Below are 13,466 nucleotides of genomic sequence, written 5' to 3'. Positions count from 1 at the left end.
TGAATCGAGTTCGTTCAGCGTCATTGTTTATTCAACCATTCAATCAAGTTGGGGCAGTTTATTTTGACTTTTTAATATTTGAAATGGAAGAATATTGTGGTAGTGTGACCGAAATTGTTGCAAGTAGAAACTACACACGTGTAGGTAAACGAAAAGGTCGAAGTTTGTGAAAAATCTTGACCAATATTGTAACAAAAAAAATATTTAAACATTTTTAGTTTACTAAATACCAATGATGTGTTTCTTTATTAAAAATATTAATTTTGTTTTTTTTTTTTAATAAGTTGCTGAAGTGTAACGTACAAAAAACCCCAAAAAAAAAGAAAAAAATTGTATGTTTATTAAATATAATTTGCACCAATTTCTTTAATAGGAACAGCTTTTAGTTATGAAATCCTTAGTAAAATTACAATCATGATTTCGCTCAGATTCGAACATTTGTGTTTTAATCAAATCAAATCACTCACTTAACTAGGATAAATAAAACCGATCAGACTCATCATACATAATCGACCCGTTATGAACAATTCAACATAAGTTCGTAAACAAATAACTCATGTGAGCTGTTTGATTGTGAACACAAAACTTCGATCAATACATGTTTGATCACAACTTTATCGTATGACTTGAGCAACTCGAATGAACATGTTACATCTGACCGACTGATTGAGTTTGATTGTATTTCCACTGTGTGTGATCAAGCCTACTCAATCATACTAATTGCAGCCCTCTGGTACTGAACTGTAGATCGGCGCTAAATTTCTCACTTCAACGGTGGTTTGTCCTCGTCGTGCTCCCACTTTTTTAACATTTACGTCAGTTAAATACATAACACGTGGAAATTTGTGATAAATTAGCTTTTTGGGACTTCCCCAAATACATTTCCACAATCGCGTCAAGTTGGACGCAGTTCGAAAAAGGGTCGCTGTATAAATGTAAGCTGTGCGAGTTTTGCTTTTGCATAGAAATTTGGTGAGTTTTAGAATAAATGTCATTATTTTGTTAAATAAATAAAAACAGAAAACTTTTGTTCTATGCAAGTTGTAGTACCCTGTACACTAATAAAAATTAGGTTAGGTAGTGAATTTGATGATAACAATCATAAATTGCTCGAAAGAAAATTGTTTGCCAAGCTTGGCCTTGGCCAGAGCGTATTTCTCTATTATTTTTGCATATCACTCTCTGAACACGACGATAAAACTTGCCCCAACCGAAATGAAACTTTTGCAAATCAAATGAAACTTCTAAATTTATAAAAAATAACAAGCATAGTAGGTTTAAAATGAAATCAACTAATTATTGCCAAGTTATAGTTAAAGGGGAATTTTTGTTGATTATTAGTATCTATGTTTATTAATGTTATTTCTTAGTTTTTAACTTATTGTAAAAACAAATTGTTTTATATTTCCATATTAAATATTCTTAAAACATAACGCTAATAAAATGAAATTGAAACAAATTTTGGCCCTTATTACTATAAATTGAATGAAATGCCTGGATTTCCTCTAAAGTGTTCCATATTTAAATTCCATGGCAAAACTGGTTAATAGCTTTATGAATTGAAAATTACAAAAAATAGTAGATCTTTGCAGGTCTTGGAACAGAGCAAATATGTTATTGTTTGAGTTAGGAATTAAGAATTCTAATTTCAAAACCCTGAATAATTTTATCTTGAACTTTTTTATTCAATACCCTGAAATATAGAAATAACAATTTCAGTTATCTCAAAAATTACACAAAATGTTTTTGTTCTTTATTTCGGTGGGCTTTGAGCTACTTTTTTGGTGTACTGTTTTTATTTCTTAGATCTCCTCACGACCGGATTTATCTTAAAATCGATGTGGAATCTACATATTTATACTAATGGGAAGTATCACTGGTTACTTACATTGGTAATGCGGTACACTCCAAAGTCGCAAATGTTTTAGTAAAGGCCTGGTTTATATTTGGTATTCGAACAATAAAAAAAAACATAAAATGTATTTATTTATTATACTATTGGACATGAACGATCTATTTCTATAATTCGAAAAAGGGTCACGCTCGAAAAACAAGCGCAACAGGTCGTAGCTGAGACAAAATAGAACAACATGAACAGCTTTCTTCTATCAGGCATGCTCTCTCTCCCTTTATGGAACCCGTTGCTCAAATGTGTATTACCTTCGTTCAAAACAGTGATTCGCCCACACAGACACACCTTGGATGTGGTATTTTTAACAATCGGCGTAGCACATCCTCTGTCCCCTCCCCCGTTACCAATCCAAGTTATATAAACGAGAAGAATATGCATAAAACATCCTTCAATCTCTCGCCACAAGGAGACATCAAACGAAATTTATACTTAATTGGGGTATAAAATTAAATTAAACTCCCACCCTCGGGCAAATACTTGATTATGGCCAAGTAAATACAGGCGCACACAAGCTACCCATACAGGCAGCACATGTATATGCATATGTATCATTGTGCCACAAAGAGAAGGATACATCAGGACGTTTAGCAACTGTTTCACATGGGTTTTGTTCGCCTAGAGCCACGTGCAAAAGGCATCAATAAGTTCTCTGATGTAGCCGATGGAAAGAGACGCTTGGACTACTCACTTTTATCGGGTAAAGACTAGTATCTCGATTTAGGTGCAAAATCAATTGAATATACATTTCTAAATATTTATATCTATATTCACACGGGACTACACTTCCAAGTCCCGGCCTGACAATTGCAGACACTTTTTTCAAAAGCTAAATTTTCATTTGGTCTCTATGAACAAACAATCAGCATTTTTAGCTAATTGTTTCGAGGGGCCCTCACACTGGGTTAAGCTGTTATTTTCCCATTCTTTATAACATTTTAGTACTAGCCTAAAAACGCGTTTAGATAATAAATTTTATCCGGATTGTGCAACATCATTTTGTTTTCTTGAAAAAACCGCTTTTTCGTCAAACGAAAATTAAATTTTATCTAAATTCCATTTACATTACGTTACGCCTTAATTACAGAAACAATCGAAACTCTAGACATTTGTAAAAACTAACAAGATTTCTTCTTTTCTGCACCAAAACTCTCTTTTAAACAGATTTTTTTTCACAAATTCCACTTCTACAGTGTTTTCTAATGATATGGGTTGTTTTGATTGTTATTCATTCCTCTAATGTTACAATATTTACACTAAATAATGAGATTTTCGTAGTTCACCAAATCGATCGGAAACGGAAGAAGCCAAAGCAAAAACGATCGATTTTGAATTACGGAATTGGAACATTTCATGCCTGTGTGTTAACATCGACGTTGGCTTTTGTTTTTTTTTTTAACAAATTTTCGACTTGTGTCTAATGCAAGCCACACACGTTACAACTGGTTGTACAACTGGGAGAGGTTGTATTCAAGATTGTATCGTTTGTGGCCCGGTTGTACGAAGTTGTGTCTCGGTTGTATGAAAAATCCAAAATTTTTGATATCTGGCATGTTGTACCAACCGATTGTAACGTTTGTGGGCATGTCGCATACAATTCATTTTGTTTTTATTTTGAAGAGGCAACACCATTGTTTCGCACTCAAAACAATACGAAATCCAATCAAATGTGTGATTTTAATGTATATATAAAAGGATTTTCAATTTATAAAATGCAATTTTCAAAAATAATTATAAATAAAAGCTATTGAGTCAACTATAGAGCATGACTTTTTTCCGGATCATCTTAACTCAAATAAGCTCTACGAAAGGAAGTTGTACACTAAGTTGTATCGTTTGTGACAAAAACACACAATTTGAGAACTCTCCAAGTTGTACAACCAGTTGTATAGTGTGTGGCTTGCATAATGTAGACGTTGTGTTCAAAAGGGAAACGTCGTTACAACAACAAAATGTGGCAATGAGCTTCACAACAGTTTGCAGTAGTATGTATGCTACCTTCAGTAAATTCCACAATCGATTACTTTATGATTTTTAGAAGTGGATAATTTCAGATTTTTTAATATAATTTTATTTTATTTATTTATTTACTTTTTTGTCTCGAACACATGTTCGCATTTTATTTTCGGGGCTTGCCTTTGATGATCATATTTTCTATGGCACCGACATTGGGATCAGCACTTGAAATTGGACGTTTACCATCTGAGTCATTGCACAGATCGGATATGCAGGAACGGTAATAGGTTTTGTATGTGGAGTCCGTTACCACGGAATTATATTCCTAAAAGAAATAAAATGGATAAAATCACAAAATGGATAAAGAAATACGAGAAGAACCGAAGAGATCAGCTTCGAATTGTTAATGTATGCAAATTCCAACTCGAATGTAGTTAGTTACCAACACCTTTTACATGGGCGTTTTTAATATATATACGTAAGGGCGTGTATTGTTTTGAATGAATATTAAACCTATTCAGATTCAGTTATGTCAAAATTTTCTATTGACATTTATGAGCTATGTCTGTTTAAATTGTAACATGTCCATGGTATAATTACTACAAGGTAAGTGCTGCTGCTGATGTTTTGCTGACGTATCAGAAATGCAATTTCTTTAGCAACATTATATTTGTTGCAAATGGAAATAAAATAAAAACAAAGTGTTCCGAATAAATTGGTTTTTGAAGTCGAGCAATTCCTTATTTGCGGTCTTAGTTATTGGCTTCGTGGACGAGAGGTTAGAAACCTATTTAATGTTATGTCTTGTTCGCCATTACTTTTTAACATCAATATACTTTCTACCATAGTTTCTATGTTGCTTGTTATTTCTACTGGTTGTCCAGCAACACTTACTGTTAGATTATGTTCTTGTACCATGCACCATGTCTGAGCATACACCAGAATGGAGTTGGTGGAAACTTTTGGACTGGACTACGATCATGTGCTCAACTAGTTTTTTTTTTTTCATTTTTTATAGTAATTTTGTTTTTTTTTTTTAAATTTGAAAGTAAAGCCGCTGACTGCGCCTGCTTCATGACAGAGTGCATGGTATAAGAGTAATAAGTTTACACAGAAATTACGTATGCTTAAAATAGTGACACAGAAGTGTCTAAAACATGGAATGTGCGTGTGTATCGGTGATCAGATGTTCCCTCAGAGGTACTGTGAAAATTGTTGAAATAATGAAGAGTGCTTTTCCTAGATCAGGTTTGTTATGGCCTTTACGGTCTTTGAAGCCGCCAGATTGACGGCCGACTAAATGAATTCAGTTTTTTATTTACCTCCAATTTATCTTCACAGCCACGCAGAAACGTTGCCACCTTCCATGTTCGCGCTGCAAATAAACAGCCATTAATGTACAGCTTTACAGAGCAATGATGAATGACAGTTACCACCAATTCCTGGCGTACAATCGTACAGTACTTCTTGGTGCAATCGTTTTGATGCGTCGGCGTCGTTATGCATGAATCATCCACACTGCCCCAGCTGTAGCTACAGGTGTAGCACAACAAGGCTAAAAAAAACAAGCAATAACCACGATTAAATTCCAGGAACAGTAGAATAAAGTACGGATGGCATTAGCCATAAAATACCCTGCGCTAGTAGTCGTCGAAGACAAATGCGTTAAGACTGGATAAAATTGCATTACGAAAAAAGTGTATAGGAAAGTGGCTGTTAAATTCATTTAAGGTTGCTAACTATGTTGTAAAAATACTTTCATTCTGTAAAATGATATCCTCATCCTGTCGCACAAAAATTAAAGCTGCTTTGATTGGAGATTTGGTGCATAACCCCCAAATCAGCAGGTAGCGTCGTGGTTCGTGTTTTGAGTTTACGCTGCCACACAAATTCCTACTTTTGGAAGTTCAAATTGTTTAACCGAACCATTTTTTTAATTGAAATACGGATTTTGGATCGGTCAAAAGATTTGTTAATAAAATAATTTAGTTGACGGTTTGTTTCGGAACTGGTTTGCAATCCTGGATTTTACAACGTTACTAGCTGGCAGATTTTAAAATATGGACCTGGCGTATTTGGCTAATACGGACGTACAAAACAATTTATATACGGACGTACAAAACATGGTTGGGAACATGGTACAATGAAGAGAAGGTAGGCCAACTTTGAAAAAATTGCAAGTATAGAGGTCTACCTGTTTGCCTTGTAATGTCAGAATTAGTATCATAACAATAAAAAAATCAAACAACTTGTTGCATTATTTTGATAATAATTGAAAACCGCGAAAACTGAATGAAAGGTCAACAATTCTTTTCAAAACCAGGTTCTATATATCTCTAAAGGATTATTTCGCTACAAAAAACTCTAGATTTCTCGATGCATACGATTGAAATAAACATTTTGAAAACATCCGAATTTGAATGTTTTCTGAACAATTTTTTTGTTATTGAAAAGAAAACACCTACATAAACCATAAAGATGACATATTAAGCCAAGAAAATAAAAAAAATTAAAATCATATGGTATCATAGCCCTACCTTGATATTATTGTACCATGGTTGGAAGTTCAATATTTGTGTAAGCTACGTCGAATTTTATATTTTGTTGGAATATATTTTACTATGAACAGGACGATTTAACGCCAGAAATGACGGGAACACAACAATATTCCCACTCATAAAATGTCAGCTTAACATTGACAATTGAACAATTTATTTTGGGCACGTTGAAAATGGAGCATTTGATACAAAAAATTTAAATGTTTGTAATTTAAAAAATATAACTATTGGGAGAATATGAAAATTATCATTTTTAAAACATTTTCATTTGGTAGATTTTAAGATATGGACCTGGACAACTTCCGTTTGAAATACACGTAACTATGTGTCCAGAACCTGCAAGAATGTACCAGTTTTGAATTTTTTTTCGATATCACTTTGAAATTTGAAATGAATTTGTAATTGAATTTTTTTGATATCACTTGATCGACATTTTTTTCACCGCAAACTAAAACAAATGTAATTATTACAGGTAGAAGCAAACCCCATCTGATTTAACTCTGTAGTAATACTAGTGCCAATTTCGATATGACGCTTTGTGATTTAATTCCAATTTTTTGATGTACATAAGGTATGCACATGGTACATAAATCAAGGTAGGGCCTTATGATACCATATGATTTTAATTTTTTATTTTCGTGGCTTAATATGTTAACTTTATTTGTTTATGAATGAGTTTTTTTTTTTTTTTTCAATAACAAAACAAATTATCAGAAATATTAAATTTTGGTGTTTTCAAAATATTTATTTCAACGTATACATCGACAAAATCTACATTTAGAGATATATAGACACATGATTTTGAAAAGAAATTCTGACGTTGCCAATCAGTTTTCCGCGGTTTTCAATTATTTATTCAAAATAAAATGCAACAAGCGTTTGATTTTTTATTGTTTTGATACATATTCTGACATTACAAGCAAACAGGTAGACCTCTATACTTGCAATTTTTTCAAAGTTAGTCCACCTTATCTTCATTGTGCCATTGGTATACACTTTTTTGACATAAAATTTCACTGCAGGGCAATTGCGAATATATTTTTTGCCTATTAATAGGAAAATTCGCTGTTATGCTTAACAAAACGCCACGGCGATGATGCGGAAACGTTCTTGGCGCTAAGGAACAGGGACGCCACATTAGGTAAGGTAGTCGTATATTTCATAATTGCAAAATTTAGAATAGTTTATGTATATATCCAGTTTGGTTTCAAAGTGAAAGGGGTCCTGCTTTTTTCACAATTTTTTAGTGATTGCTTGAAGTGTTAAGAGATTGGACCTACAACTAACAACTACACATTCTGGGCAATGACCGTGAAGGCATAAAATTAAATATTTTAAAAAACCATTCTTAGGCATTTTAAATTTAATAATTTAATTTTCAAAAATGAACGTCTTTCAATATAAATAATTTATTGAAAATTAATTGTTTGTTTAAATGTTTGGACATATGTATTACGTACAAAAACAAATTTGTATGTGGTTGTTGTTACGTTTGTTGTACACAAACACTTGCTTGTAATTGGAAAATATAACAAATGGGAGAATATTGAGATTATCAATTTTAACGTCGTTATTAGTTGGTAGATTTTAAGATATGGACCTGGCCGGGCCTGCTTGTAATTGCAAAATATACAATTGGGAGAACATGGGAGATTATCATTTAACGCCATTATTAGTTGGTAGATTCTAAGATATTAGTTGGTAGATTCTAAGAAGTTGACCTACCTTCTATTGGATTAACTTTGAATACATTCACTTGTTAAATGTCATCCTTAGTAGGTTTTGAATTTTGTTAATGTAATGAAAATTGTATTTCTGTTTTTCATATTTTATTCTGTTAATAAACTTTAAATCGAACAGAACGGTTTGTCGGCTTTATAATTCAATAGGTTATGGGCCTTCTTTTGTGTAAAGGAATAAAGGATCAAGGACCATAAAGGATAATTTCAATAATCTAAAGGATAATCAAAGGATTTCAAGTTGAATTTAAAGAAATCAGGAAATATTTGCACGGATTTCAGGAAGTTTTAAAACGGATAACTAAAAGGATACGATGTCGGATCAAAACCAATTTCGCAATACTCAATAACGAAACTATGCAAACTGGAAATTCAAGATGGAATTGTTGTTGCGAAAGAATAATTTATGGAAGCAGGTAATAGAAGGATCTCGTCCCGAACCCAAAAGAAACCAAGGTAATGAAGTTGTGAATCAATCAGACTTGACGCATGGGATATGAAAGATGACGAGGCACGGGGAACAATTGGATTGCTCGTTATGGATGACCAGCTTGGCACATCCGAAGTGCGAAAACGGCTAAAGCTACTGGAGCGCTCTTAAAGACTACCATGAAAAGAACACACTCACCAATAAGGTATATTTGATGAGGTCAATATGTAGTCTAAAACTTCAAGAAGGAGGTAACGCAATTAGTCACATAAATGCAATGAACGATTTATTTACTAAACTACGGGATGTCGGCGAAGAAGGTTTGTCAGATAAATGGAGTGCTGCCATGCTCTTAAGCAGTCTTCCGGAAGGATATGATGCCTTAATTACATCGCTTGAATCTCGCAAGGAAGAAGAGATTACCTTCGCATTAGTGCAGCAACGTGTAATTGCAGAATTTGAAAGGAAAACAACACTCAGTCAATGAGGGAAACGACTCAATTTTAAAAGTGGTGGCTGGGACAAATGGTGTATGTTTTTTGTAAGAAGTCCGGACATCAAAAGAAGAATTGCACCAAGTACAAATATTGGAAAACAAAGCAAAATTCTGGAAAGAATCCCAATAAAATCAATTCAATCGAAGAAAAGGAAATGAAGAAACAAAAGTGAAGATTTTTTATTCAAGATTGGCAATACTAAGAAGTTTTGTTGGCTTGTGGATTCTGGAGCAACACGACATACAGTAAATGAAAGAAAGTTTTTCAAGAATCTCAATCACATTACAAGAGTTCGATCGAATTAGCAAATGGTCAAACCATGCTATTGAAGGTATTGGTGAGGGTGAGATTATTACGAATGATGAATTTGGTAACCAACATAAAATAACATTAAGAGAGGTACTATATGCTCCTTGTTTAGTTGGTAACATTCTCTCGGTAAGGCAACTAACGAAATCTGGCTACAACGTTGCATTTAAAGATAATAATTGCTGCATAAATTCTGGAAATAATAATATTGGAATTGCGGATATTGACGGTGAAATGTATATTTTGCGACAACCAGATTTTGTTCATGCAGTATTGCAGCACAACGAGAATTGCATACATCAATGGCATCGGAGGCTTGGACACCGTGATCCAGAAGCAATTAGAAAAATGTGTAATGAGAAATTGGTTGAAGGTTTAAACATTGTGGGTTGTGGTATAAAGGAAATTTGCGAAAGTTGTGTTAAAGGCAAAATGACTCGCTTGTCATTTCAAGGCAATCAATGACGAAATCTACAGCTCCTTGGAATTAATCCATAGTGACGTATGCGGTCCAATGCAAACCACTACACCATCTGGAAAAAGGTTCATAGTGACATTTATAGATGATTTCTCTAGGTTCACTAATAAGATTAATATCACAAAAGTCGGAAGTTTTGCAGACATTCAAAGATTTTGTAATGTTGTATCGTACTAAATTCGGTAAGATCCTAAGAAAATTCGATCTGATAGAGGTGGAGAATACACAGGACAAGCATTCGAAGATTATCTCAAGTGTGAGGGTATTGAAAACCAACTCACTGCTCCCTATTCCCACAACAGAATGGAAAGGCGGAACGAAAGAATAGGACTTTAATAGAAATGGCAAGGTGTATGTTATCAGAGGCAGATTACCATACAATTTTGGGGAGAAGCAGTTGCAACAGCAAATTTTATACAAAATAGAGTTTTAACCAGAACAACCAATGCTACTCCATATGAACTATGGTACGAAATAAAACAAGTGTAGATAAGTTTCACGTTTTTGGATATAAATGTTTTGTACATATTCCGACTGAAAAAAGGCGTAAATTGACAGCAAAGCAACCGAAATGATTTTCCTTGGTTATGATGAGAAGTCAAAGGCTTTTCGGTTATGATCAATATGCTAAGAAGGTGTTATTAGTCGCGATGTGATATTCACAGATTTTATCAAGATAGATGCTGAAAATGTTTCCATTTCTTTAAATCCAAGGATTAAGGAATTATTGATTGAGGAGGAGATACCCGAAAATAATTCAGTAAAAGAAAATACAATCAATATTCCAATTGAGGGCCGAAATAATTTACCGGATGAAAAAATATATAGGAAAATTCAATAAATATTCCAAATGAAGAAAGCACTAACTCAACACAAGACAGCAATATTTGTGAGCAACATATTAGAACATCCAAAAGATGCAACAAAGGTTCTGCACCGAAAAGACTATTGAAGAAATATGGTCAGCGAATGAAATTAGAGAACCGAAATCATACCACGATGCAATTAACAGTACCGAGCGTGCGCAGTGGTTGGAAGCTATGCAAGATGAACTAGAATCTCTACAGGCAAATCAAACATGGGAACTTGTCAGTTTACCCGAAGGTAGAACAGCAATCGGAAGTAAATGGGTATATAAAGTGAAACGTGATGTTGATGGACAAGTAAATAGATTTAAAGCCCGACTCGTTGCTTAATATTTCTGGGAAATGAGCTACTTCTTGTTTATGTTGATGACATAATTGTAGCATGCAATACATCGACGCAGATGAATTATATTGGTAATACTTTGTCAAAGAATTTCACTATAGTTAATTTAGGAAAAATTAAACATTATCTGGGAATCGAATAACACAAGATTACAAAGGAAATTTTCAACTCTTTCAATCTTCGTATATTGGAAAAGTTGTAAACGAATATGGTATGCAGGACTCTAAAAATGTAAAAACGCCAATGGGTTAGTTACGGAAAATCAGAAGATTCAACACTTCTTGAAACAAATATGAAGTATAGAAAATTAATTGGACAACTTTTTGAGCAATGATGAAAATGAACAAAGTCTTGTTGGATATGCTGATGCAAATTGGGCAGAAGAAAGAACCGAAAGGAAATCTAATAGTGGTAGAATTTATTTTTATAATGGAGGTACGATAGGATGGTCTTGCCAGAAACAATCAATTGTGGCAACATCGACATGCGAGGCTGAATTTATTTCATTATCTGAAGCTTCTAAAGACGCAAAGTGGTTAAGGCAACTATTAGAAGAAATCATATCTATTAATGAACCAACTCTTATTTATAATGACAACCAAAGCTGTTTGCGTCTAGTAAATGATGACAAATTCTTTTCGAACTAAACACATCGATACAAAATATAAATTAACAAAAGACCTAGTCAAGAAAGGAATAATTAGATGCACATATTGTCCAACGGAGGAGATGATTGCCGATATATTAACGAAACCACTAACAGCACCTAAACATGTAACCTTACGCGAGAAATGCAATTTAAAGTGAATGAGGAGGAGTATTGGATTATACTTTGAATACATTCACTTGTTAAATTTCCTTAGTAGGTTTTGAATTTGTTTAATGTAATGAAAATTGTATTTCTGTTTTTCATATTTTATTCTGTTAATAACTTTAAATCGAACAGAACGGTTTGTCGGCCTTTATAAATTCAATACCTTCTCTTCCTTGTACCATGGCCTACCTTGATTTTATGTACCATGAAGTATACTATATTTTTCAAATCAAGAAAACGTGAAAAATACGACTATATTACCAATACGCTTTAACTTTGTCCTTGCCGCGAAAAAGGGTCTCCACAAAAGGTTTTTGTTAAAGCATTATAAAAGTTTTTTTTTAATATTACAGTAAAGTCGGATTAGCACCTATGTCAGGATATGGTGACATAATCTTGTATACCCTTCACCTGTTAAGAAGGATATATCGAATTTGTCATTCCGTTGTAACATCTCTAAATATTCGTCGTAGACTCCACAAAGTAAATATGTTCATGATCAGCATAAAATTCTAAGTCACCAAGTCAAGGAATTGTTACAAATTTGATACCGAAAAGTAAATACCGGGTTCTACCTTTGGTGGCAAAACATTGACAGTATAGGTCCATGTTTTATTATAGCGTTCCATATAACGGTACCTCCAGATATTCGGCATTTGATAGTTTCAACCATAGTACAATGAAGAGAAGGTAGATCAACTTTGAAAAAATTTCAAGTATAGAGGTCTACCTGTTTGGCTTGTAATGTCAGAATTAGTATCAAAACAATAAAAATCAAACAACTTGTTGCATTTATTTTGAATAAATAATTGAAAACAGCGAAAACTGAATGAAAGGTCAACACTACTTTTCAAAAACCAGGTTCTATATATCTCTAAAGGATTATTTCACTACAAAAAACTCTAGATTTTGTCGATGCATACGATGAAATAAACATTTTGAAAACATCCGAATTTGAATGTTTTCTGAACAATTTTTTGTTATTGAAAAGAAACACATACATAAACAAAAAAGATGACATATTAAGCCAAGAAAATAAAAAATTAAAATCATATGGTATCATAGCCCTACCTTGACATCATTGTACCATGGTTTCAACCACATTTTTCCATTATATCTATATGTAGGTCCACGTTTTCCTATAGCGCACATATAATGGTATATTCGAATATTCGGTATTTTGACAATTTCAGACATATTTTCCAACTGATTTATGTAGAATTTAGTAATTGTAGTTCATAATGAACTTTACAACCTGTGTCAAAAAAGTTCGAATCCAGATATTATATAAAACTGTCTTTAGCTGATGGTGGAGGGTATTAATGTTCAAAGTACTACAATAACCGATTTTCCCTTTATGATTTCGAAAAAAAAAAACATTGCAAAACTAGTAGAATCTTAAAGGTTGTGGAACAGAGCAAAAGTTATTTTACCTGTTCTATACTAAAACGTCAAAATCAGTGAAATGCCCGATCTTTTATTGCATTATCGTTCATGCTACAATAAAAATAAAAGAAAAAATGGGGACAATCTTGAACTTTAATACGAATGTAATCAGCGTTTTTTT

This window comes from Musca domestica, unplaced genomic scaffold, assembly GCF_030504385.1.
Source record: "Musca domestica strain aabys unplaced genomic scaffold, Musca_domestica.polishedcontigs.V.1.1 8, whole genome shotgun sequence".
In the NCBI taxonomy this organism is placed as follows: Eukaryota; Metazoa; Arthropoda; class Insecta; order Diptera; family Muscidae; genus Musca; species Musca domestica.
Note: the sequence above shows the minus strand (reverse complement) of the source record.